The sequence below is a fragment of the Podarcis cretensis genome (assembly GCF_951804945.1).
Source record: "Podarcis cretensis genome assembly, chromosome: 1".
Lineage (NCBI taxonomy): Eukaryota > Metazoa > Chordata > Lepidosauria > Squamata > Lacertidae > Podarcis > Podarcis cretensis.
Genome location: NC_137170.1, coordinates 80,346,237 through 80,372,722, shown reverse-complemented (window position 1 = coordinate 80,372,722; position 26,486 = coordinate 80,346,237). Strand labels below are relative to the sequence as shown.

Below are 26,486 nucleotides of genomic sequence, written 5' to 3'. Positions count from 1 at the left end.
CCATCCAGTCAACCCGGAGCCCGTTACTTATCCCCACAATTTAAGAACTACAGTAGAATAAGAGGACTTTAGGCTGCACACCTATACTCTCTTACTTGGGAGAGATAGGGATATGATCGCCACATGCAAAGAAAAGGCTATTTCAGTTTGTGGGAGCAACATGAGTACTATTTAAACCCCAATGAAGTATGCCACTCTAAAATGGGGGGAGGGAACAGAACCAAAGGATGCTAAAGTCAATCATATCTAATTTAGAGGTCTGTACAATAAATAGCAGGATCTGGATTAATGTGGCACCCAACCACCTGTTTCTTTTAAAAAAGAAGCAGCAACAGCAGAGCAGTTGAAGTTTTACATTTTGGATGGATAGCATATTTTTTCCTGAAATAAAGCCACAGAAGTGAGAGGAAGCCAAGGTGGAACCTTTCAACAAACAACTGTGGTGGAGGATGCAGTGACTGTCCCAATGGGATTGTCTCTTGCAAGAAGAAGCAGCCCCAGGGAGCAACCAGAGCAGTAGCAGGGAACTTTAAAAAAAGCATGTCTCATTCTTATAAGGTTGCAAAGTACTTGGAGCAATGCCTGAGGATATATCTGAAAGTGAGGTGTATGCGTTTATGGGGGAAGAGACAGTCTTTCCATTGATCAGGGCTGGGTAGCCCACATGGTGCCCTCTGGACAGTGTTGGACTACAGCTCCCATCATTCTTGATCACTAGTTGGACTACAGCTCCCATCATTCTTGATCACTAGCTGGGCTGATGGGAGTTGTAGTCCAACAATGTCCGGAAGGCACCATGTTAGCTACCCCTCGGTTAAGAGCAGTGCTTCACTCCCCTGCCAACTTCTCTGCCCCATGACTTGGAGAGGTGGAATAAATTATGGAAAACAAACTAGGTTTGTGAAAGGAACCTCTGCTTCAAACCTCAGATATGTTTTTGTAGCTCCAGTGTCTAGTTCCAGCTGGCCCAATAATAGTTCCTTTATATAAGTCGCAGTGGCTCTGATTATTTGTGGGCATCATGCTGACAAAGGAAGCAGCTGCTGTGCATCCTGCCTGGTTCATCCATGGCCGGTTCATCCTATTCCCTTGGCTGCTGTGGCCAGCATGTTTCTAATTCTCCCTCCCAACATGTAGGGGAGAAGCTTGGGAAAGGGGACCCATGAAACAACAGGGTGGAAGGCACAGCAGTAGGACATTCTTTCAGTGTCTTGGAGAGCTAAAAAAATACAATCCTTGCCGTTTCTGGACAGGCATTGTACCCAAGAGTGAAAACGGGTAATACATTTGGCAAGCTGAGTCAAGGCCTATTTAAAGCACCATGATCCTGGAAAAATCCCAGGGTCTATGCATCCCCATGGAAAAGTCCCTGTGCCAGAAGCAATAACTGGCATCAATTAGGTTCAGCATTCCCACCCATCGAGGTTTTTTGGTGTGGGTTTTATTATTATTATTTTTGCCATTTATGCTAAGTTACTGTACCACGTACAGCAAATAAGAAGCAGCCCAACTCCAATCCAGCAAAGAAGGCGGGGTGAAAAGGACAAAAGATGTACTGTTCTGAGAGTTAGAATGTCAGAAATAGAAATGACAGGGCGTTGCAAAGGAATGGAACTGCACAGAAGTGTTGGGTGATGTTTCCCTGAGTTGCTGTTAACCTGTCAGATTCTTTGGGATAACTTGCAATTTATAGCACTGTATAAATGAAGCTTACATTAGAGGAGCTGGGGATAGTGGTTTTTTTCTGCTGAAAACTAGGGCACTTTGAATTGTTTAATGGCTTTGTTGTTTTAGTGCAGGCCTGTCCAATCAGTTGATCGTGATCTACTGGTCGATCGCGATCTACCGGTCGATCGCAAGCTGCCCCTGCCCCCCCCAAAAGCTCAATAACTCTGGTCAATCCAATGGGTAGATCACTGCCAGTTTATTCATAGTAGGAGTAGATCGCAGTCTCTTGGAAGTTGGACACCCCTGCTAGTGTATTGGTAGCAGGGCTTTGCTTAAAGCTGAAAAGAGGTCTAGAAATGCATACATCTTCTGCCATAGCAGTCCTTTGAGAAGATGCAATGGTATATATGGTAGGCTTGTGTTACCAGCATCCATAGTTTAGGCAAGGGAGGGGGCCTGTGGGGGACCTTGGAGCCATGAAGCATAGAACAGCCAAGACAATCAGAACATGTGAAATTGATTAGATTGACCCTGACTTTAAGGCCCATTAGCTTCAGGACCATTAACAACAGGACCAACTAAATAGGAGTTTGCGTTGCTAAAGCCATGTTAATGAAAGTCAATCTTACTCAGCTACGAGTGATCGCCAAAGAAAAAGAAGCATTTTCCTTTGTTTTTTTTGCTCACATGTACATTGAAATAAATGCGAGTACAGTCATCGTCACACATTAATTTTCCAGTGTCCTCTTCTCCAAAGATAACCTGTCCGTAGGGACACGAGAGTGGCTGAACAGCATACAACAGTTTTAAAACCAAACATGAGAAAACTGGGAAGGCTGTATAAATTTATAATGAATCTGATTCATGAAGAATGAATATGATTTAAGAACTCAAAGTTATTTGTAAAAATACAAATATTGCATACTGGTGTTTATTGAAATATCCTGTGGAATACCAACCAAAAACATTATGTGTGTGAAAATACCAACAACAACAACAATATCAGGAAGGATTTATTAGTACTAGATTATTTTTATTTATTTAAATAAGAAAACAAGGGAGAAACTACCACGAGAATGGAGCAAGTTTGCTATGGAAGCACTTGGGACAAAGGAATGAGCGGAGTCACACAATAGTTCTTTGTGACCAGAACAAAGAGAAGCAGTACAGCATTCACAATAGCAAGTAGAATTATGACATAGTCTCGAAAATGTTACATTCATATTTTGGTACATGCAGACCCACAATGAGCTGCTGCTGCTGTTTAAAAATAAATAAATCACACATGCTTCTATCCCTCCTTTTCCAAAAAATTATGTCTGGAACTTGAATGAGCTGATTATCTTCTGAACTACCCTGGTATCTTAATATTGTTAGTTATCTGTACTGTTATATGTATTGATCAGCTTGGCAAAGGCATTTTCCCTGCAAATAAATTACCATTCTCAGACAATCCAATAAAGATACTACAAAATAAATGATCATATCCTTCCTGCCCAAACAGGTTGACTTATGTTACAGTCTTGTGCCAACATCTAGAAATAATAACTCAGAAGCCACAAGCTTCCTACCCCAGAAGCAGAACAAAGCAGGGAGGGTGGGAGAACAAAACCCCTTTGTCGTTTATTTCAAAGCACCACGTGCATCTGGTCTGATTACTTATTCACTTCCCTGCCCCCAAGTGGTGACAGGAAAAATTCTTGGATGCTTTGCAAGATAATCTAAACTGGCATTACATCCTGCGAGACAAAGCAAGCAGCTGCCGCTGAAAGACCACTCCATCCCTCCTGCCTCGACCCAGCCCCCTTAGCTCAGATCACAATCAAAGTAAGGTAAAGGAGAGGAACGATTTTGCCATGAGTGTACCTCACGAAATCTCCTTCCCCTTCCCTAGCAGACCTCTGAAATTGGCCAGTGAAAACACACACCAGAAGGTGAGCAAAGGATTGTTTCCAATCTAAAGTGAACCACTGAACAGAAAAAGACAGGAAGGAATGGTGGTAGACTAGGTTCGTTTTAGGTTTTGTTCTTCATTTCTTTTTCTTTTTGGCCCCTTGATTGTTTACAACGGGTGAGTGGAGACTTCACTTTTGGCTGCATTCACACTAGTTTATTCCATTTTCACGTTAATGCTGCTGAACTTAGAGGAGGGAAGCTTTTAAAAGTAGTCAGAAACGTGGCACAGTAATAGTTTCACAGAGAGCAGGAGCAACCTTTCACTGACATCATGCTACAAGTTGTGTGGAGATCACAGGCTGCCTGGGCAACATGCCATGCTGAGCAGGGAACCTCCGCGGGCAGGAGACCAGGTATATTTGAACTGTAGTAAATGGGTGTGTATGGGAGATAGATGGAGCATTTAAACCTTAACAACAAAAACCTTCTGTTGATGTTCCCATTTTGTTTGCTCGCCACCTGAAATTCCAGTAATAAATTTACCAGGCAAACATCACATGTGTGACTGGTTTGCACATCATAATGCCACACCTCTGTGACCCATGAGGTTTTTTTGGGGGGTGAGGGAGCCTCATTTAGCAGTAAACAAAGTATTTCCAACTTTCTTGCCATCCTCCCTTCACTGGGCTGAGAAGAGTACTGTTCAGGTTGTGCTCTTCTTGTCCTGCTCATATAACCTTTAAAAATAAGCCCAAAACAAATGATTTGCCCAGATGTGGAAAATCCAAACTACAAGACCTAAAGGCGTCATTGTGAAATTAACTAGGGCATACTATGCTTGCGTGTGTGTGTGTGTTCTTTTGAACCTTGTTGAACCTTGAGGCTGACTATAGAACTTAATTCCTTCAGACAGCAGCCCTCCTCCAGCAGCTTGCAAGAGGTACTAGCTTCCCTGCCTGCCTGAAAAGATGTGGTCGATTGCCTGTTGAGCAACATATCAAATCCAATAGAATAATGCAAAGCTATATGAATAAAACCACTGCTGCCCTTTGCCTTAACTGTTTGTTTAAGCTTTCTTTCTTTGTGGTGTCCTATGGAAATGTCTTGCTCCTCTGGCCAGCTCTGCAAAAGAAAAATGCCTGGCTGCCAGGATGCAAAGTGTTTAAGACTTCGACTTAATTAAGGCCAGGGTTGCCGTTGCAACCACAGCAGGGCAGTTAGTTGCTAGAGCGGTCAACATTTCACCTGGAGCTGTTCAAGGGTTTGAACCAGGAGTCAGGAAACTTACTGCGCCTCGGACCGGTGTTTCCAGCGCCGATTGTGCGGCGGGCCGGAGGGCAGGGGAACGCGTGCTCATACGCTATTTCAAGCACACTTCTGTGTCAGAGGAGCACCGGAAATAGCTTGTGCACATGTGCACAGGCCTCCTCCGACCCGGATGTGCACCAAAAATAACGCACATGTGCAAATAACACATGTGCATGCACAAATAATGCTTGCACATGCGCACAAGCTATTTCTGGTGCTCCTCTGACCCGAAAGTGGACAGCCGCACACCGCAGCGCTGGTAAGAGTGGGCGGCAGCAGCAGGCAGCGGGGGTCGCCGCAGGCCGGATAAACAAGTCCCTTGGGCCTTATCCAGCCCACAGACCTTAGTTTGGGGACCCCTGGCATGAATCTCACCAGGTGACCTTGAGCCTGGCTATCTCTCTTGGCTCTAATCCACCACATTGGTTGTTCTAAGGTTAAAACCTGAGAGAATCCTGTGCATGCTGGAGGAAATAAATGGGTACAATGGTGACAAATGAGCAAATGATGCTGCTGACAACATTAAGCTTTAATTGAACTTAACTTCCAAGCAAGGTTATTGGGAATCAAAATTTAAGATTGATTAAAAGTAGGCTTTTTTCATTCTTTTTTGGTAAAACTGATGCCTGCATGCAAATGGGGCACTCAAGGAATGCATTCAAACAAAAAAATGTTTCAGTAATCCACACTATTAAAAAGTCCTGATGTGAGGGTGCAAAGAGACACACAGAGTCATAGGGAAACGGCATGCAGCCTTTGTGTCACATCAGAAATGAAAGCATCAAGTTGCGAGAAAACCACTACAAGACCTGCTCTTCCACACCTTCCCTTCCGAAGAAAAACAAACAAACCATCTGCCTGCCTCTTCAGAAATGGTGCTTAGCTCTAATTTGTAGTTGTGGCTGTTTTAATTAAGATTTCATTTTATTTACGTTTGTTTCCTGCCTAAGGCTCAGCATGGGTAATGGTGCTTTAAACTAGACAAATATATAAAATACAAACCCACAACCATCTCCCTAGTTATTTCAACACAGCCACCAAATGCCATTCCATATAAGAGCAGCAATATGTACTGTCCAAAAACAACGAAGGGTCACTTCCCCTGCCAGACAGCAACATCTCATTGTTTTTCCCCATCAACTTATGGTGGAGAAACACACAGTAATATCACAGTATGGGGTAAGGGATCCCTCATTATCTTGCCTTGCCCATCATTGTTTAGGTGCAGGCACTGTGTCCAGATGTTAGCTCTGTTTTGTACTGCGTCTTCTAGACGAGACTATGTCCTAAGGCAAGAAAGTGACCCTGATTTGGATTCAGCTTCTCTTGCCTTTACATGTTTCAGTTTCCATCTTCCTGTTCTGGAAAAAGGTTGCTTTCTACCTGCTCTCGTGACACAGGCTAGATACCTTTAACAGCTGCCCTAGAGCCCGAGTTCATTCCAGCAAGTTATCCATCCATAGAGTGATGGAGAAAGCTAAACCTACTGGATTTCTTTGTGTCATGCAGCTGTGTGTGTGTGTCATGCAGCGGTTAAAGGTGCAAAGCCTCTGTAAGGAAAAATGTGGGAATGGCACTCTGGAACTCTGAGCTCTGTGTTATGCTAGGAAACAGTATTTAAGAATCCTTTTCCTTTGGATAGGGCTGCCAGATTCATTAAGGGGCAAGGCTTTTGTGGTAATAGCAAGATAAATTTTTTTTGCACAGCCAGCTTCTTTCACCATTGCAGTGCTGTGATGGATGAAGCAGTAATTATTCTTGATCACAAGGCAAGAGTGAACCCATTTTGCCATACCACTCACTATGCATCAGGTGAGGGTGAGATCCGAAAGCTGGGTCTGGACACAGAATTGCCAGACTGCATGTGGAACAAGGCTCATGTCTTCTGCACTCATTGTATTTTTAAATCGTACACCTCAAAATTGCTCAGTGTTCATGTGACCAGCAAGCGATTGCAAGCTAGTGCCTTCCATAAATACCCTCGCCACAGAGCTTACTGTAGATCAGACGTGAGGAACCTGGGATTGATGGGAGGTGGAGTCCAACAGCAACTTACAGAGGCCTGCAGGTTCCCCAGCTCTGGCTTAGATTGTTTGTTGAGTGTAGCTCTGTGACATGAAGACCACCTAGAATTTCAGAATTAAGTAACTCCTTGCCTGTGATGAGGCAGCACTATGTAGTTGCCATTATGCACAACTCTGTGCTCAGAGCACACTGCCAATAACCTATATTTAGTACAGGTGGTGGTGGTATGCATAAGGCCTGATCCTTTTTTGTGGTGGCACCAGCACATGTTCAGCTCCATCTCAGTCTTGGCAGAGAGCCAGATAAGACAGCATTTCTAGCAGCTGTTGTGTGGTCCTGTGAATCAGCCTTTTATTCCCCATGAATCAGGAATGGTCCATATGACGATACCGGCAGGGCGAGGGCAGGTTGTACTAATTGGTTGCATGAAACCCAAATGTCTTCCCTCCATCTAATGCTTTTGGTTCTGTTCATTTTTCAACATGCTTTGGAAGTTGACCTCTACGCGCACATGCCATACTGTTCCAGCCAATACTCATCTAAACCATTTAAAGAAGTTGGTATACACACAAATAACTGCACCAATGCCACATGCCATTTAATGCTGTTTGATCTACTTTTACAATGCTGTTTGGAAGCCATGCGTGTCTCCTCTCCAACCATATGCCTACCCTAGTATTCAAAGGGGGCCAATGTGATTATTATTGTTTATTATTTTGTTTATTAATCACTTCCCATCAAGCATCCTGAAGCAATTTAAAATATAATAAAAACATATACAAAACAGCTGTGTGGCTGTGTGTGTATGTTTGAAACAACTGCATATATAAATTTAAAGAAAAAAAACAATCATTTACAACACACACACACACACACACACACACACGAGTGTTAACAACAACACATATATTATATTAAATCAATTCAAATCCTATACTGATACTAGCTGGGAGAATGATCTCTATATCTCTATATCTACCTTCCAGCAGCTCGCCTACCTGTTAAATCTGGTCAGGATATTGTGCCATATTTGGAAACCTGCATTTATAAGGCACAAAGTTTAAAATAAATCTGAGGGCACATATTTATTTGTGGCCTGGATACCCTTTGAATTTTAACCTGGAAAACATTGCACTGGAGGGATATCCGATGCCTGTTGTGTCTACAACAATGTTTATCAGTGCACAGTCCTTGCTCAGTGGTAGAGTGTGGGTGTGAATACAAGTTGATGCCACTTTTGGCACCAAATCAACTTCCTCTTGTATGAGTAAGAGAGAGCAAGAAGGGATTACCAAAGCAGAAGAATCACAGTCCAGGGAGCGGTAGTTCTTTTCCCTCTCTGCTTAGCAGAGTGGTTGGTTTCCCTTATTCACTGACTCCAAGAGGGCAGGTGAAAAAGTCTACAGGCCCCCTGCACATTTAACAATAGCGCAGAAGAGGAAATGTCAACAACTGTACAAGAAGTTGCACTTGCTGAAATCCCCTCTTTTGCATAACTATTAGAGCTGAAGGAGCCCTGTTCTTTTTTTATCTGGCAACCCTACTCCCCACACCCATACTTACAGGAGTCTGACTGGAACTGATTCAACAATAGGTGCAAACTAAGCAACTGCCCATGGTGTCAAATCTCTAAATGTACTCAGTTGCTGAAAGTGCACAGAGGCAGTTGAGCTTTGCCTCCCTTCTCCCCAGTAACACAGAGAAAACGAACTCCTCCCAGCTTTTATCATCCAAAACTGAAATCTTAAACCCTTCTTGTTTCTACCCACTAACACACACACACCTCCTTCTCTGGCTTGCCAAACCGCTTCCCAAATTGACACTTTCTCCCCTGTTCACTTACATAATTCTAATCCAAAACTGCTGATCTTCTTTTTTATCATACTTTTTATTAAGTTTTCCAAAAATTTAACACATACATTTCAATACATAGTAAAACATTTTTTCTTTGTTATTTTGGCCGACTTCCCTCGCCCCTTTCCCATGGTGTTTTAATTTCTCTCCCTCTATTGCACCCTGTCTTCTATCTCTTACATCTTAACAACACTACTATAACATTTATATTCTTCTGTGGCTCATAGTTCAAAGTTTGTGTATCATCATATAATAATATTCCTTTAAATTGTCAGAAAAAGGCTTCTATTCTTCCACAAAACCTTCGTTATTAAGTTCTCTTATTTTGGTTGTTGACTTTGCCAGTTCTGCATAGTAAAAAGTGCTGGTCTTCTGTCTTACTATCCTCCGTTTGTGGCTGCCATAGCCTTTGCTTTGCTGATGGACTATCTTGATGGGTCATGACTCGTGTCTTTGCTATGTCAATGACTCAGCCGCTTGATGTCTGCCAGGCGGTTTCCTGGATTTTGAAAAATTGGTTTAAACTCCAGCCCCCACTAGACCCAAGAATTCAGGAGTTTGCTTAAATTCTAAACTTTTACTGAATCAGATATCTTAGGGCAGTCTTGCATGCCCCTGTGAACTTATAATATTAGGTTAGACACTCCTGTTTCAATGCTATGATTAATCAAACTCTTTGGTAGTTAAAAGCTGAAGCAGGAGCCCAGAATGGACCCATATGCATGTTTGCATACTCAGATTTATGTTCAATGGGATTTATTCCAATGGGTGTTCATAAGGCTCACATTGGCTTTGTTGGGTGGAGCACAGATTTCAATCATGTAGCTTTCTTTTTTTGGATGTCATTTGCAGAGACAACATACACTGGGAAGCAAACGGAATTACCTTGCGGTTTGGGGCCATTAAAAATAGAAGGAAGAGATTTGTAGAGAGCTGAATACCTACGACACCTAGTGGTTAAAGTCCATAAATGTCTAAGAAATTGAAATGACGATGAGGAGGGTAGGACAATATTAAGAAAGGAAGAAGGGTGTTGACAAAGATGTAGACAAAGGGAGCTCACAGCAAGTCCCTCACATGCAGAGAGGCCTTCCTTTCATTCTGGGGGCTCAGCCATCAGTCTTGCTTCTCCCCATGTGTCTGGTGAGCTGTCTACCTTTTATTTTCATGGATTATCATGCATTTGTCATCAGCTTATTAATTTTGTTATACATGTAGGGGGGAAACAAGGAATTGGGGGTATACATCCCAAAATAAGCTTTCAATCACCACACACTCAGGGCCAGATTTAGATGAAGAGAGGCCCTAGGCAACTCCACCTGTGAGGCCCTCCCCTTCCCCCACCCTCACAACTAGAAGAAAATGGAAGAATGTTATAAAGAAAACTGAGTGAACCCAAGGATGATGACAGCTATAAAAAATTATACAATTCACAATTTCTCCTCTAAAGGACATAAGATATTATTGTTAAATACCGTTTGGGTGGTTTCCCCTTTGTGGCCCTTTCAGATCTGCATACTATACACAAGACTTCCATGCTAGGCTTCAACTCTTTAGGAGAATGATGGGCAGGTCACAGGCCTGTCGTCCTCTTATACACCTGCTGGGATTGACAGGGCATCTGACCCTCACCTGAATCTCATAGCTCTCCTGTAGCTGCCTCTGATGAGTTATCATTTAACTCTTGGGGAAAATAATGAGCATCACACATTATGTGCATGGAATTTGCCAAACCAATTAATCAACTAGAAGGATTGCTGTTAATAGCACCAGTTTTCCTATAACTTGATATTGCTGGATAGTTTTGATGAACTGCGAAAGCATTTTTAGTTTGCTTTCTGTTGCCACCCTGGAACTTTTATTTATCAGTGCCGCTTTGTTTTATATGATTCCTTGCAAATGAAGGAAAACAACTTTTCTGCTTGTATATGTTGATAATATAACTTTGCTTACTGAGGACAAACAAGATTGTACAAAAACAAGACTGGGTGCAGGCCTGGCCAGGACATAGGTATTCTGACTGTGACAAAGGTGTTTGCTTGCTTGATTAACAGCTGTTGGGAACTTCAAGGACCCTACTCTCCCTTCTTATTGTCTTTGCACTGGACCTGGAGACTCCAATAGAGAGCATTCCATGTCAAGAAGGAGGGCAAGTGGGCACTCTATCAAATGACAGGGCAGGAGTTACACGGAGCAGGGCATTTCACTGGTGGTACCCATTGTATGCTTCACTCTTCCCAGACCTGCTCTCCTTTGACCTGTATTTTGGAGCTTTATAATTTGGACTTTGGTTGACAAGTCTTATCAGTTGCTGACGTATGAGTGGATTTTATTTGCTGCTATTCTGTGCTTCCGGTGCACCAGGGTTTACACCAGTGTAATAGAGTTGGCCAGGATGCCAGAAGGGATACAATTTACGAGCTTTCTCCATTATCTGCACAGCAGGGGGTGTTCAGTCAACAGTGCAAAGGCTGAGCTGAAGCATTCCCTGCTGGTTATCTGCTTTCAGCAATAGGGGTCGCTGTCTGGTACTACCCGATTAGTTAGCTGTCAGATTCTAGAGCTCCCTAATGTACAAAACACAGAGTCCATTCATAAAACACAGTGTTCATTCATAAAGCAGTAACATAATCGCCATTGCTAAATATTGGGTGTATATTTCAGCAGTTGAATGTACAAGTTTATGGTCATGCTGTAGTGTAGTGCTTATGCGACTGTGAATAAAAGGTGGCTAGACTCATTGTCTCAGGGTTTGGGGGGGGAAGAGGTGACAAAACTGATTTCCAGTAAGTGCCCCCCCCCTTTATTTCCATAAGAAGTCCTTGAGTCTGTACAGTGGTACCTCGGGTTAAGAACTTAATTCATTCCGGAGGTCCGTTCTTAACCTGAAACTGTTCTTAACCTGAAGCACCACTTTAGCTAATGGGGCCTCCTGCTGCTGCCTCGCTGCCAGAGCACGATTTCTGTTCTCATCCTGAAGCAAAGTTCTTAACCAGAGGTACTATTTCTGGGTTAACGGAGTATGTAACCTGAAGCGCATGTAATCTGAAGCGTATGTAACCCGAGGTACCACTGTACTCTTAATGGTAACACCAGGGACCTAGAAGGTGCAGGGCTTGTCAGTCCAACCCCTGCACAGTCTCATCAGGGCTGAACTTAACGCAACTGGAGCAATTTGGCCAAATTGGGTCCCGCGGGCCGCTCCTAAGGGGACCCCTGCACCAGGGCAATCTAGATGAATTTTATTTATATCTATAAAATTTTGCTGTGAACTGGGGCCCTACAAAAAAAAAAAAATCAAGTTGCGCCCCACTGCTTCAAATTGGGCCCCACTGGCTAGCTCTGAGTCTAATGGTTGCTGGGCCTGAGTTGCCCTGCCCTTACATGAAGCCTTGGGTGTACAATTTTGGGAGAGGGGAGACTGTGGCACTGGGGAGAGGGCAGGCTGGTGAGGCCCCCTAGATTTAGAGGCCCTCGGCTTCAGCCTACTTAGCCTATACATAAATCCAGCACTGCGCACACTAGAGCAGCATCTTGAACCAAGGCAATCATAAAGATAAAGCAGATGAGAAATCAAATAGTCGGCCTCACTGCAACAACACCTTCAAAAAAGCCTGGGCGTCTGAAACCAGAGCTTGGAAATAAGCAGTGTGGGGGCCAGACATATCTTGGCAGGGAGGGCATTCCAAATCCTTCTAATCCTGTTGGTTAACGTCTGCTGGACAATAGTATTTCTCTCTTGTCTAGACAAGTTATGAGTTTCAAACGTTCAAATATGTGCAAAATTTCATCTCAGCTTTTCTTTAGACTCTGGAAGAACCAAAGACAACAAATTAGGTACATCCCAATTTTCACTCCAAGAACAACTGCAGCTAAAGCAAAGTAACAGAGAACAGAAATTCCTGAGTGTGCTTTCCACAGGAATTGTAGCAGAGTTATATATAAAAAAAATGAATGCTATATAAAAATATGGCTCACATTGAATTTTTCAGTCCTGGGGTGAATCATGGCTTCCTCTTAATTTCAGAAATGAAATGACAGATGCACCTGCACCCTGGTTATGTCATCTACCTGGACTCTTCCCCCACGCTTCAGGTGGACTGTGCCTTTTTAAAATGTTTGAAGCGTCACATGAAGATCTATCTATTCATTTGTCAAATCTTTTAAGCAAAACAAAAAGATTTATTTCTCAAAACGCATTACTGCCAGAGGCGTCGAGTTCCACCCAACATTTTTTGGGGGGGGGGGACTCATCACATGATATCACATATGCGACAAACACATGTGACATCATGCGCATCAGGAGGAGGTCGTGAGGAATGCTGAGGTCCACTGCCATTGCAGGGAGGCCTGGGTCCCCAAGACTGGGGGGGGTGGGGCTCAGCCCCATCCCAACATACCGGTACTTTGTTGGGGCTGAAAACACCTCAGAGTTGGCGCCTATGATTACTGCTCCAGTGACATGAGGGCTAGGTTTTCTGACGACATCAAGTGGGGCTAACCAAGAAGGGTCGTGCACTGCCTGCTTCTGCTTCAAGCTTGCAGAACGGTACTTTTTGGAGCTCAACCCTACTGAGGAGTAGGCACATTGGCCAGGAACGCAGTGAGGGTGGTTCCAGACGGGACTCGCTGCTCTAAATATGTGACATCTATCTTCAGCAAGATCGTGAAGCTGAGGCTCCAATACTTTGGCCACTTCATGAGAAGAGAAGACTCCCTGGAAAAGACCCTGATGTTGGGAAAGATGGAGGGCACAAGGAGAAGGGGACGACAGAGGATGAGATGGCTGGACAGTGTTCTCGAAGCTACAAACATGAGTCTGACCAAACTGCGGGAGGCAGTGGAGGACAGACGTGCCTGGCGTGCTCTGGTCCATGGGGTCACGAAGAGTCGGACACGACTAAACAACTAAACAACAACAACATCTTCAGCAAAACTCTGTTTGAAAGAAAATTAGCATAGCAAAAATGTACTTGGTTTACATATTTTTATTAAAAGGCTGCCCACATACTGTTTTAACAACAGGGGGGAGGTGAGATTTCTCCATGCATAAATTGGTAAACATGTGCTTGTCGTGTTTCCATTTCAACTAGTGACCTGGACAAGGTTATTGTGGCGCATGGCCAGGAAGTTGTGCATGGGGGAAGTTCCCAGCTGAACTGAGTTGTGTTAGGAAAGGTCACATTCATAGGACTCCTTGCAGCCAGCACTCCAACTGAGAAGAGAGCTCTGGGCTGTGTACACAGGTTTAAAGCATATCCTGCTCCCAAGATTGAATTCAGGGAACTGTAGTTCATGAAGGGCACTGGGCATTGTAGCACTGTGAGGGGTAAACTACAGTTTCCCAGGGTTCTTGGGGGGCTTGCTTTAAAAGTATGGCTTTTACCTAGCCATAGAAAAGAAAGAGTGAGGATTTCTGCACAGGCAGCTTGTCCTCACTGCCCAAGCCCCTGTTGCCCACTTGATAATTAGCTGATTGCCCTACACAAAATAATTTGCAGAGTTCACTTCCTAAACTGTAATTCAGATTAATTTAATTCCTCCAAGTACTAGTCCCAGTTACGTAGCAGTTGAGTAGCAAAGGGTTCCACAGTGAATTACTTCAGTAAATGCACACAGCCAAATTCACATTTGCTGAGGTAGCACAGGTGTGAGAGCTGCATTTGAAGGGATTATTATGTTTGTTTGTTTGTTATATTTATATCCCACCCTTCCTCCCAAAGGAGCTCATGGCAGCCAACAACAAATGATAAAATAATAAAAACATGTTAAAAACAATTCAAATGCAGATGCAGACTGGGAAAGTTTACCACATACAAGTCTTGTTGGAATTAGTAGGTGGGAGTACAGGGGACCCTTAATTCTTCTATAGGCCACAATTCTCATTGGCATATTGCCCCCCCCCCGCCCCCGGAGACGATACCCCTCACTTAGTCTCTTAAGTCCAGCTTTGGGGGTGGGGGTGGAAATGTGCTAAAAATGGCTAAGGTATGAGATCTGGAGGAGAGAAGTGGTAAACGAGTTAGCACTTCAATCCGCAATCTCCACTGCAAATATTCCCTCCACCTCTGCATTCATGTTACCAGGTAAGCACTGGATTGGGAGCCCCAGCTTTACCTTGCAATATGCTTTCACCTGGACAGCCAGGTTAGAAATGAAGAGGCGGCGGCTGTACCTTTAATAATTGCACAGAAGAGGAAATTTCAGCAGGTGTAAGATTGCAGGACCAAGCTGCACTTGCTGAAATCCCCTCTTCTTTTCTTGCCAGCTACCCAAGATGCAAGAGCCCGCCCCTCCTTTTTCCCCTTAGCCACCCTGGTCCTTTAGATGCCTGAGCTATAAGCCACGAATTTCCCTGTTTGAAGCTCGCCTTTCCTGTGAGCTCACAAGGTGGCCTTCGACAAGCCTCTCTCTTTCTCAGTCCTTCCTTTGCAGCATGTAGATAATGAATACTGACTTGTAGGGTTGCTATCAGGATTACTGCCAACGTGTATGAAGTGCTTAAGTGCTTAGAGATGCTATGCAAGTTTATAAACTCACCACAGCTCTCTTAGTGTCACTAAGACAAAGCAATGATGTAAAAGCCTTGTTGTTATTTTTTTAAAGCTAAAATATTTAATTGTTTGGTGTGCATTGAAAATATTAACTCCCACCCACCAAGAGGCAAGGCACTCCCAACAACACTCGCTCCATTGACATAAGATACAGTGTAATGAGGAGAGTTTTGCATCGTCGGAGAAATTAGTGCAGCAGACTAGAATATTCCATGGTACAGGGCAATGGGATAGTTTTGTTGCTCTTCATTTTTGCTTTATAACAACAATGGGCTAGACCATGGGGTAGGCAAACTAAGGCCTGGGGGCCGGATCCGGCCCAATCGCCTTCTAAATTCAGCCCGTGGACGGTCTGGGAATCAGCGTGTTTTTACATGAGTAGAATGTGTCCTTTTATTTAAAATGCATCTCTGGGTTATTTGTGGGGCCTGCCTGGTGTTTTCACATGAGTAGAATGTGTGCTTTTATTTAAAATGCATCTCTGGGTTATTTGTGGGGCATAGGAATCCGTTCTTTTTCTTTCCTTTTTCAAAATATAGTTTGGCTCCCCACAAGGTCTGAGGGACAGTGGACCGGCCCCCTGCTAAAAAAGTTTGCTGACCCCTGGGCTAGACAAAACACAACCACGGTTGCAGAAAGTCTTTTGGAGAGAGCTCCTTCTCGAGCAACCATCCAGCATGATTCAATAAGGTCCTCAACAAACAACTTCTAATGAATGAAGAATTGTACCACTAAAAAGTGTATGAAGGGAATGTGAAAATGTGTTTTGTTTGTTTGTATGCATGTTGATACTTGATTGAAGATGATCAAATTGATTTTATTTATTTATTTTTTTAGAAAGATAGATGGAAATAATGTGTTTGGGCCAGACTTTGCATATCTTCATACATTCCCAAAGATGTGGATTGGTGAAGTCAAGGTATTTTGAAAGGGGAAGAACCAGCTAACATTATTCCTATTGACAGGACTGGTGTAGGATGGGGCAAAGTTCTCACCAGTGGGACTCTACCAGTGTGCAGTAATGGACTTGAGAACAAGGGAGGACTCATCAAGTGGTAAGCCAGAAGCCTAGGAATATTGAATGGCCTTTTGTTGGAAATGATATAAATAGAAAGGATTGTAAACATTTTTTATATGCAGTAACAGCAGCTAGAATACTACTGGCCCAAAAATGGAAACAAGAAGAACTCCCGACGATTGAAGAATGGAGGATGAAGTTAATGGACTATGCAGAATTAGACAAATTAACAGGAAGGATCTGAAACCAGCGAGACCAGAAATTTACCAAAGACTGGAGTAAATTTATGAACTATTTGAAAAGTATTTGTGATGACCAGACGACGTTTGTAGGTCTGCAAGAAGTTCTGTGAGGAGTATAATTGGAAGTATTGTAAAAATGGAGAAGGGATGATGGTATGTTAATAGATGTAAAGACAATACAAAGTTAAGAAATGCATAAGAACTGGTTAAGACGGAAGATCAGAGGTGCTGATGGAAGTCCAATAAGATTGTATTTGTAAAAAAATGTGTGGTATGTTTTATAATTTACATGTTAAAACTAATAAAAATGTATTTTCAAAAAAAATGAATATGCTTGATAGCATTAGAAACCATGGAAAGAAAGTCCCTTAATAGGAAGAATTATTTAAAGGTATGCAATGATGGCTATTGCTGCTTATATCTGGTCTGGCAATGTACTAGACTGCATCATGACTATAGAGGTTACATTGCCTTCTCTTCCACATAAGATATTAATATTTCTGTGTAAATTAAAGCAAAACCTCTAGCTGCTGTTACCTATTGCAGTGTAACCAAGTGCTACACAGGGTGACATGTGGAGTCAGAAATTTCTTTCTCATCTTCTTTACGGTCTAATTACTAGGCACATGATTCAGATTTTAGTGTCTGGGGTCCCCCCCCAAGAAGATAAATGACATCCATTTTATCTTCATTTACACCTAATTAAATTATGTCACACAAAAGCTTCGAAGTCCCATAAAGGAAGAAGGAAGTACAGACCACATTTATGCACACTTTATTTTTTTTAGGCATTCATTTAAGACATCTTTGTGTACATCTGAATAATGTTATTTCTGAAACAGCCCTTTAGCTAACCTGGGAAATGCCAACCTGTATGTTAAATACATCCTTTGGGCAAGATTCAATTTCCTTACCTTTGAGGGAGGACGTATTCTGTTGCTTGTTCGTCCAGCTAGCACATATATACTGGAAATTACATTTCTGATTTTGTTTAGTTTGCAAATAAGACCTTGATTTGTGAAAAGGATTTTTGTTTTTGTTTTTTAAAAAACCTCTCCTCTCCCCTCTATATATCTACTTCCCAGCAGAGGGAGCACGTGGCGTTGTCCAACAAGCCACTCGTTCATTGCTTCAGTGATTGTAAGCTTCTCAAAGAAAAGAAAAATATATCGGGCTGAAATCCTATGCACACCCTTAAATTGAAATCTGTGGGACTTGGTTCTGAGCTGACATGATTAGGATTGTGATTTGAATGATGTTTAAGGCCACATATGTTCTGATGGACTCTTTTGAAAGCAGATGTGTTGAAATGCACAGTGTGCTTTATGTGGCAAGTATTTCTGCAGGGTGCAAAACAGATGCTTTCGTGCCTTGAATAGAAAATAAAATAAAAAGAACATTGTGAATGTTGAATGATATTAATGAAGAAAATCTGGAAAACACAATAAGTAAAGTGATCACAGTGTTTGCCTGTTTTATGATTTGCATTATTTATTCATTTTTAAGGTTTTTTTTTAAAAAGGAAAGATAATCCCAGAGGGTCAAAAAACAATAAAATCTAGCATTTACTTTATGACTGTACCCAACATATTAAACTTATTGAGATATGCATTTGAAATAGTACTTAAAAGACCTTTGTTGGGTTGAGGAATATGTTACTGGCAGATGTAATAAAATAGTGTAGAGAAGCTCTTATTTTAACCCCTTTTTTTTTTTTACTCTGCCACTTCTCTATCTTCAGTTGCCCTCTCTCAAAGCAGCTTTTCTTAAAAATAAAAAGATTTGTAAAGTTGCACCATCAATGGATGAACATTCCTGGATGAGAAATGGCTCACCGCAGCCAGTGTGCCTGGTCTACTGGGCTGGTGTTGGCGTTTGTGTACCCATGACCACAGCATGGGGAAATGGCTCCTTAGGCAATGATCCCTGGAAGTCCGACTACGTGAATTGTGGGGACCCCGCTGCCCTGAGGAAGTTCACCTGAGGAAGAAATACAGGGAATACATCCTAAATGGAGACATGTTGCTCTATTTACTTTGCTTCTCCCTCAGTCGGAAAAAGGCAAAGGCAAATGATACCAAAGGGTGGGGAGATTCAAGTGGAACGCTCCTTCACAAACTGTCTGGCTTCAGTCACCACCTATGCAGGCATAACCATCACCACTTATCCAGAAAGGGGAGGATCTTGAGGTTCTGCACACAGCGCACCACCGTCCTGTGCTCAAAGCTTCTAGAAAGGCAGAGCTGGAGAGGTGTTATTGAGCCCACATGGAAGAATATGAAGAGGGCCATGCAGCAGAAGGTGCAAGGACTTGGGGGCTGAGGGATTCGGAAGCCTGGCATCATTTTTGATCATGAGGCCCTGCAAAGACCCAATGGAGTGCATTTTTGCCACTGGGCAACAAGGCTTGGTAGCTGGACATTTACAATGTACGGTGGTACCTCGGGTTACATACGCTTCAGGTTACAAACTCCGCTAACCCAGAAATAGTGCTTCAGGTTAAGAACTTTGCTTCAGGATGAGAACAGAAATCGTGCTCTGGTGGCACGGTGGCAGCAGGAGGCCCCATTAGCTAAAGTGGTGCTTCAGGTTAAGAACAGTTTCACGTTAAGTACGGACCTCCGGAACAAATTAAATACTTAACCCAAGGTACCACTGTAAGTGGTTTGGCTGTGAGTCAGCAGAAAGGGGCCGACTCGGGTGGCAGATATGGCATTGGGTCGGATCCTCGTGCATGAGAAAGGCTTGACTTGTTTTCCCAATTGCCATAGCTTAATTTCCCCTCCCTCACACAAAACACAGCGTGGCCCACCATGTCTAGATGCAAACCCAGGTTTTGAGGACAAAGTGAGTATAAAGAACTGGAGTGTAGGAAGCAGGCTTGGCTGGGAAGGAGCATATAAAAAGCAGGGAGAGAGGGGAGAGCTCATGGAGAAAGGAGCAGTGTGGTTCTCTCTGGTCAGGGAGAGAACCAAGAAGAAATAGGAGGAGAAGAAATAAGACGTGAGTAGGATTTGGCTTCCTCTAGCGATGAGCACCTAGAAAAGCACAAACCGTCTTTTGAAGACAATTATTTCCAAGGTGGAACAATTATCAAAGGATAAGTAGTCTTCACAGATTTCCTAAGTGCTCGTGCATGTTTACATATTTACATGGGGACTGGCGTTTCAGATTCTGTGAGGTATCAGAGATAACAGATCTCCCCCCCCTCCCCCAGCCATGATCAATGTTGCACACTGTGTGATGAAACAAATCATTTGCATATGTTAGTGATGGTGGTGATGAGAGAGAGAGGGAGAGAGGTCCCTGCCCTCTTCCTGTTCCACAATGCAACAAGCCTTTTAATTGAAATGAAACCACAGCATGATATAACAGCGGCATGATGTGGCCGTAGGAAATGCAAGGCCAAAGGCATCACTTGCCATAGGCTGGGTCCAAACCAGAAATGCCACAAGAGTCCAAAAATAGCACAGAGTGTCTGCCTCGTCAACATGACTGAAGCAGGAAGACAGCAGACTGCATGCATAAAAACAAACTTGTTTATCTGGTCAGGGTCAGAAAGGAGGGCATTCAACCAAGAGGCAGGCTGGTGGCGGAAACAAACCTAAGAAGAGCTCGGCAGGATTGGATTAAAAGTCCTTGTAGTCCAATATTCTGTTTCCAACTATTGGCCAGTCAGATGCCTCTAAGGAGGAAGCGTTCAAGCAGGGCACAAAGGCACCAGGCAGCAGCCTCCCCTTATTGTTTTGGACACAGCACATGGGGTTCATGGGTACTGCCTCTGGTGTGGAAGAAAGCAACCAAGTGCACCCCAGTAGTTTGCACACATCAAAGGTTCATTTCACACCATACACTGAGAGGTACTGCAAAACAGCAGGAAGCATTAAACCTGGCCAAACACATTTTGTAAAAAAGAAAACTGACATAACAATTTGGGAATGAGTCAAGGCAGCTTTATTCCCTGCTGTCTAACCCTGGCTAAGGCACCCAAGCCATGATTTTAGGGAGGGGGGAGGCTTTATGTTAGGGGGAGCAGAACCGAGTTATCTGTGATGCAATTGATCAGTGAGTAAAGTATTTGAATGAATGAATTTTATTATTTCGGTCACAGACCAGTTCCAGCGGAAAGTATTTTTATTTATGATATTTACTTGATTGCAGGGGGGCAGCTGCCTCCCTAGCTATGCCCATGACCCAAGCTTATTCATCTGTACAGCCTTTTCATATGACCTTTGTTCTAAAAAACCAGACAGTTGTTACTCATTTGTTTCCGAGGATGCAGATTAGAGCTGTGTTTAATCTTAACGAGCAAACATTTTTACAATGAAAGTAGCATGTGGGACAGAAACACACTTGAAATCCTCTCTTACTCAGCTTCTTCCTAGCCATGTTATCCCAGCCAAATGGGTCTCAAGTACTCAATATGACAGCATAATGATGTCACAAAATCACAATGTAGCATTGTAGCCATGCCACTTCAGAGAGAGGACAGTGTTTCCTGCCCTTTTTTCTGAAAAGGCAATATTGCCAATCTGATGATGATTCCTGCGGAACAAATGCAGAGAGAGGGCAAGAAGTATTGCTTTCACTTTGAACAGGGAAATACTTTCACACCTGTTAATAGAGCTCACCCCAAAAATGAAGGAAATTTTCACAAAGTATGGACTTTTTACAAAAAGAGAGAGAGAGAGAGAGAGAGAGAGAGAGAGAGAGAGAGAGAGAGAAGATACTCAGCTCTAACATGGACATATTTTTTCCAGGTAGTACTTCTTTTGTGGGGATATTCAGTTTTTTCTCATCATTCAAACCAAAATATTTTATTGCTAGGAAAATGTGATTTCCTTACCAGCCTGTGCACTGGTTACAGCCATGTGAGATCTAGGTCTCAGATGCTGGCTGTGCAAGCATGAGCTGCTTTCAACTAAGAGCTCTGGCTTGGCCTAAATATTCAAATGAGCTTACAAAGACATTTTCATTTTGCTGGCACATGGGATGCTCCCTGGGTCTCCCACAAAGGCCTGTTTCCAGACAGTCACTTGATTAGCCCATCAGCTACTCTGCTGTGTCCAGAGTTCCCTTAAAATACATGCTGCCACTGCCTACTAACTTATAGAGAGTAGTACAATTCCCTTTATGTTGTTAATCAAGTACGCATACACAGTGCTTTTTTTCTTTAAAAAATGTCTAGGGCTACTCTCATTTTGACTCAAGAAAGCCACCATTTTATAGTGCAAATTGGGGGTGGGGATACAGTAAATGGACAAAAGTACAAAGATTCACAAAATGCTTATGGGTATGCGTCCCCCAGAAAAAAAGCACTGCACATACACAAGGCAAGTGAAGTGAGACATTTACCTCAGAATCCACCCAGATCATAACATAGCTATGAGAGGCAGAGAGAGAAAGAGGGAATGAGATGAGAGACAGAATGAATGTAGGGCTTGTGCCAAATTGATTGCCATCTATGATCTGTGATTGTGACCCCTAAGGCTTTCCCCCGCGTTATATGGAGGCCTTTCTTGGAGGTTTCTAAGCAGAGGTTGGATGGCCATCCGTCCTGTATGATCTAGTTGAGATTTCTGCATTGCAAGGGGTTGGACTAGATGAACTTCACAGTCCCTTCCAGCTCTACAGTTCTATAATACGCTGATTCTTTTATGTGCGCTTACATTCACAACTCTCATCTCATTCCCTCTTTCTCTCTGTGTCTCATAGCTGCTGCACTCTTTTCACTTTGGTACTGTCAACCATTCCTCTACTCATTCTTTCTGTCACATGGCCTCCTTTCAAACCACCATCTGAATTTGGTGTCCCACAACAAGCAAACAGGATAGTTTTGCTGGAAACATGACAACTGCAATTTTGTTGTTGTTGTTTAGTCGTTTAGTCGTGTCCGACTCTTCGTGACCCCATGGACCAGAGAACGCCAGGCACTCCTGTCCTCCACTGCCTCCCGCAGTTTGGTCAGACTCATGCTGGTAACCTCGAAAACACTATCCAACCATCTCGTCCTCTGTCGCCCCCTTCTCCTTGTGCCCTCCATCTTTCCCAACATCAGGGTCTTCTCCAGGGAGTCTTCTCTTCTCATGAGGTGGCCAAAGTACTGGAGCCTCAGCTTCACAATCTGTCCTTCCAGTGAGCACTCAGGGCTGATTTCCTTCAGAATGGAGAGGTTTGATCTTCTTGCAGTCCATGGGACTCTCAAGAGTCTCCTCCAGCACCATAATTCAAAAGCATCAATTCTTCGGCGATCAGCCTTCTTTATGGTCCAGCTCTCACTTCCATACATCACTACTGGAAAAACCATGGCTTTAACTATACGAACCTTTGTTGGCAAGGTGATGTCTCTACTTCTCAAGATGCTGTCTAGGCCTGTCATTGCCCTTCTCCCAAGAAGCAGGCGTCTTTTAATTTCGTGGCTGCTGTCACCATCTGCAGTGATCATGGAGCCCAAGAAAGTAAAATCTCCCACTGCCTCCATTTCTTCCCCTTCTATTTGCCAGGAGGTGATGGGACCAGTGGCCATGATCTTTGTTTTTTTGATGTTGAGCTTCAGACCATATTTTGCACTCTCCTCTTTCACCCTCAATAAAAGGTTCTTTAATTCCTCCTCACTTTCTGCCATCAAGGTTGTGTCATCTGCATATCTGAGGTTGTTGATATTTCTTCCGGCAATCTTAATTCCGGCTAGGGATTCATCCAGCCCAGCCTTTCGCATGATGAATTCTGCATATAAGTTAAATAAGCAGGGAGACAAAATGCAGCCTTGTCGTACTCCTTTCCCAATTTTGAACCAATCAGTTGTTCCATATCCAGTTCTAACTGTAGCTTCTTGTCCCACATAGAGATTTCTCAGGAGACAGATGAGGTGATCAGGCACTCCCATTTCTTTAAGAACTTGCCATAGTTTGCCATGGTCGACACAGTCAAAGGCTTTTGCATAGTCAATGAAGCAGAAGTAAATGTCTTTCTGGAACTCTCTAGCTTTCTCCATAATCCAGCGCATATTTGCAATTTGGTCTCTGGTTCCTCTGCCTCTTCTAAATCCAGCTTGCACTTCTGGGAGTTCTCGGTCCACATACTGCTTGAGCCTTCCTTGTAGAATTTTAAGCATAACCTTGCTAGCGTGTGAAATGAGTGCAATTGTGTGGTAGTTGGAGCATTCTTTGGCACTGCCTTTCTTTGGGATTGGGATGTAGACTGATCTTCTCCAATCTTCTGGCCACTGCTGAGTTTTCCAAACTTGCTGGCATATTGAGTGTAGCACCTTAACAGCATCGTCTTTTAAAATTTTAAATAGTTCAGCTGGAATACCATCACTTCCACTGGCCTTGTTATTTGCAGTGCTTTCTAAGGCCCATTTGACTTCACTCTCCAGGATGTCTGGCTCAAGGTCAGCAACCACACTACCTGGGGTATATGAGACACCCATTTCTTTCTGGTATAATTCCTCTGTGTATTCTTGCCACCTCTTCTTGATGTCTTCTGCTTCTGTTAGGTCCTTTCCACTTTTGTCCTTTATTATGGAAATCTTTGTACGAAATGTTCCTTTCATATTTCCAATTTTCTTGAACAGATCTCTGGTTCTTCCCATTCTATTGCTTTCCTCTATTTCTTTGATTTGCTTGTTTAAGAAGGTCTTCTTGTCTCTCCTTGCTATTCTTTGGAAATCTGCATTCAATTTCCTGTATCTTTCACTATCTCCCTTGCATTTTGCTTGCCTTCTCTCCCCCGCTATTTGTAAGGCCTCATTGGACAGCCACTTTGCTTTCTTGCATTTCCTTTTCATTGGGATGGTTTTCGTTGCTGCCTCCTGTATAATGTTACGAGCCTCCATCCATAGTTCTTCAGGCACTCTGTCCACCAAATCTAAATCCTTAAACCTGTTCCTCACTTCCACTGTGTATTCATAAGGGATTTGATTTAGATTGTATCTTACCGGCCCAGTGGTTTTTCCTACTTTCTTCAGTTTAAGCTTGAATTTTGCTATAAGAAGCTGATGATCTGAGCCACAGTCAGCTCCAGGTCTTGTTTTTGCTGACTGTATAGAGCTTCTCCATCTTTGGCTGTAGAGAATATAATCAATCTGATTTCGATGCTGCCCATCTGGTGATGTCCATGTGTAGAGTCGTCTCTTGTGTTGTTGGAAAAGCGTGTTTGTGATGACCAGCTTGTTCTCTTGACAGAACTCTATTAGCCTTTGCCCTGCTTCGTTTTGATCTCCAAGGCCAAACTTGCCAGTTGTTCCTTTTATCTCTTGACTCCCTACTTTAGCATTCCAATTCCCTATAATGAGAAGAACATCCTTCTTTGGTGTCACTTCTATAAGGTGTTGTAAGTCTTCATAGAATTGGTCAATTTCAGTTTCTTCAGCACCAGTAGTTGGTGCATAAACTTGGATTACTGTGATGTTAAAAGGTCTGCCTTGGATTCGTATCGAGATCATTCTATCATTTTTGAGATTGCAACCCAGTACAGCTTTTGCCACTCTTTTGTTGACTATGAGGGCCACTCCATTTCTTTTACGGGTTTCTTGCCCACAGTAGTAGATATGATGGTCATCCGAATTGAATTCACCCATTCCTGTCCATTTTAGACAACTGCAGTTATGAGACTTATAAACAAACAAGGCATAATAAGAAAAGGATACACACTCAGTCATGGTTGTAACCATAGCAATGAGTTCCACAGGCCCATTTGGTGGACTCATTTGAAATAACCTCTCTCCTAGATCAAATGGCATCTTCAGATTTAATCAAGTCAGTATAAAAAAAACCCGCTGAACCACTGTGGCAGCTACAATTCCTTTTAAGAAATATGAGGCAATCTTTTTTTTTCCCTCTTGCCAACCAGCGTGCTGGAACAATATGTCTCAAAACTGTCTGAGTCTTGCTCCTCATTCTGAGTAGCTGTTTCTTCAGAAACAGGAATAAGGTCCTCTTGTAATCCAAAGTTCAAAGAAAAGACAGCACTCTAGGAGTCACAGAATCATTCTTCAAAGTTCTAGCAAGGTTTTAAAAAAGCATGATCAAGACTTCTGTGGGGCAAGCTTATTCTTGGGCCAACCCTTAGCACTACCACATTTAAAAAAAAAAAAACTTGTATGAATGAACATTTGCTGTAATGCAAAAATGCAATTAGGTATGACTTGGGAAAACATGGCTAGAAAAGCAGGTTCTGCTTGTCCTGTAAGATTTCACACCTGCTTGCTTTTTTACATACTGATAGCTGAGAAGGCATTTCAAGCAGTGCAATATGGTACATGTCTACTCAGAAGTTTCATTGTTTTCCATGAAGCTTGCTCTGAGCTAAGTATTATGGGATTCCAACTGAATAGAGTTTCCTCCAACAGTAGCTTTGTTGATGATTGACATTCCTTCTTCAAAGTGCACTGATCATCCACTCACAAACCACATATTTTGGAAGTGGTCCTCATTCTGACCAGAAAGCGTTTAGAACAGGCAAAAAGAGGGTTCTGTGCACTAGCCCTTTTTTACTGCTGCACACCACCCCAATCTCTGAGCAGTGTGAGGTTCCAGGTGCTTACCAGGGTTCATGCCTCCTTTGAAATGAAGGATAGTGGAGACTGTAGTGTCTTTATGATATACAGTTTATTTACACATATATACAACCTGAGCCTACAATAGAGGGGGGTCACAGCATTAACACCCCGTGGGTATTATTATTATTATTATTATTATTATTATTATTATTATTATTTCAATTTATACACCACCTGGAGGTATTGCTTCTCCCGTAGCCACAGACTTGGATTCAAGCAGAAATCAGGCATGGCTATAACTCACAGGCTTCAGCCTGCTTCTTCTTCCAGCTTCTAGCTTACACACACACACACACACACACACACACACACACACACCTCAGCTCTGACTGTTGTCTTTTCTAACTAACTACTGTGAG

General features: G+C 42.9%; 1 long non-coding RNA gene across 2 annotated transcripts in view; it reads left to right on the top strand.

Moving 5' to 3' along the window:
• Positions 1 to 3,442: 3,442 nt before the first annotated feature.
• Positions 3,443 to 26,486, top strand: part of LOC307224230 — a 35,481-nt gene continuing 12,437 nt past the window's right edge. Inside the window, exons 1-2 of one of the 2 annotated variants that reach the window (XR_013842452.1) lie at positions 3,443 to 3,602; positions 16,271 to 16,360. This is a non-coding gene — a long non-coding RNA (uncharacterized lncRNA). Of the gene's footprint in view, positions 3,603 to 9,744; positions 9,895 to 16,270; positions 16,361 to 26,486 lie in introns of those variants that run through there. The other variant, XR_013842453.1, reaches the window with a different exon arrangement.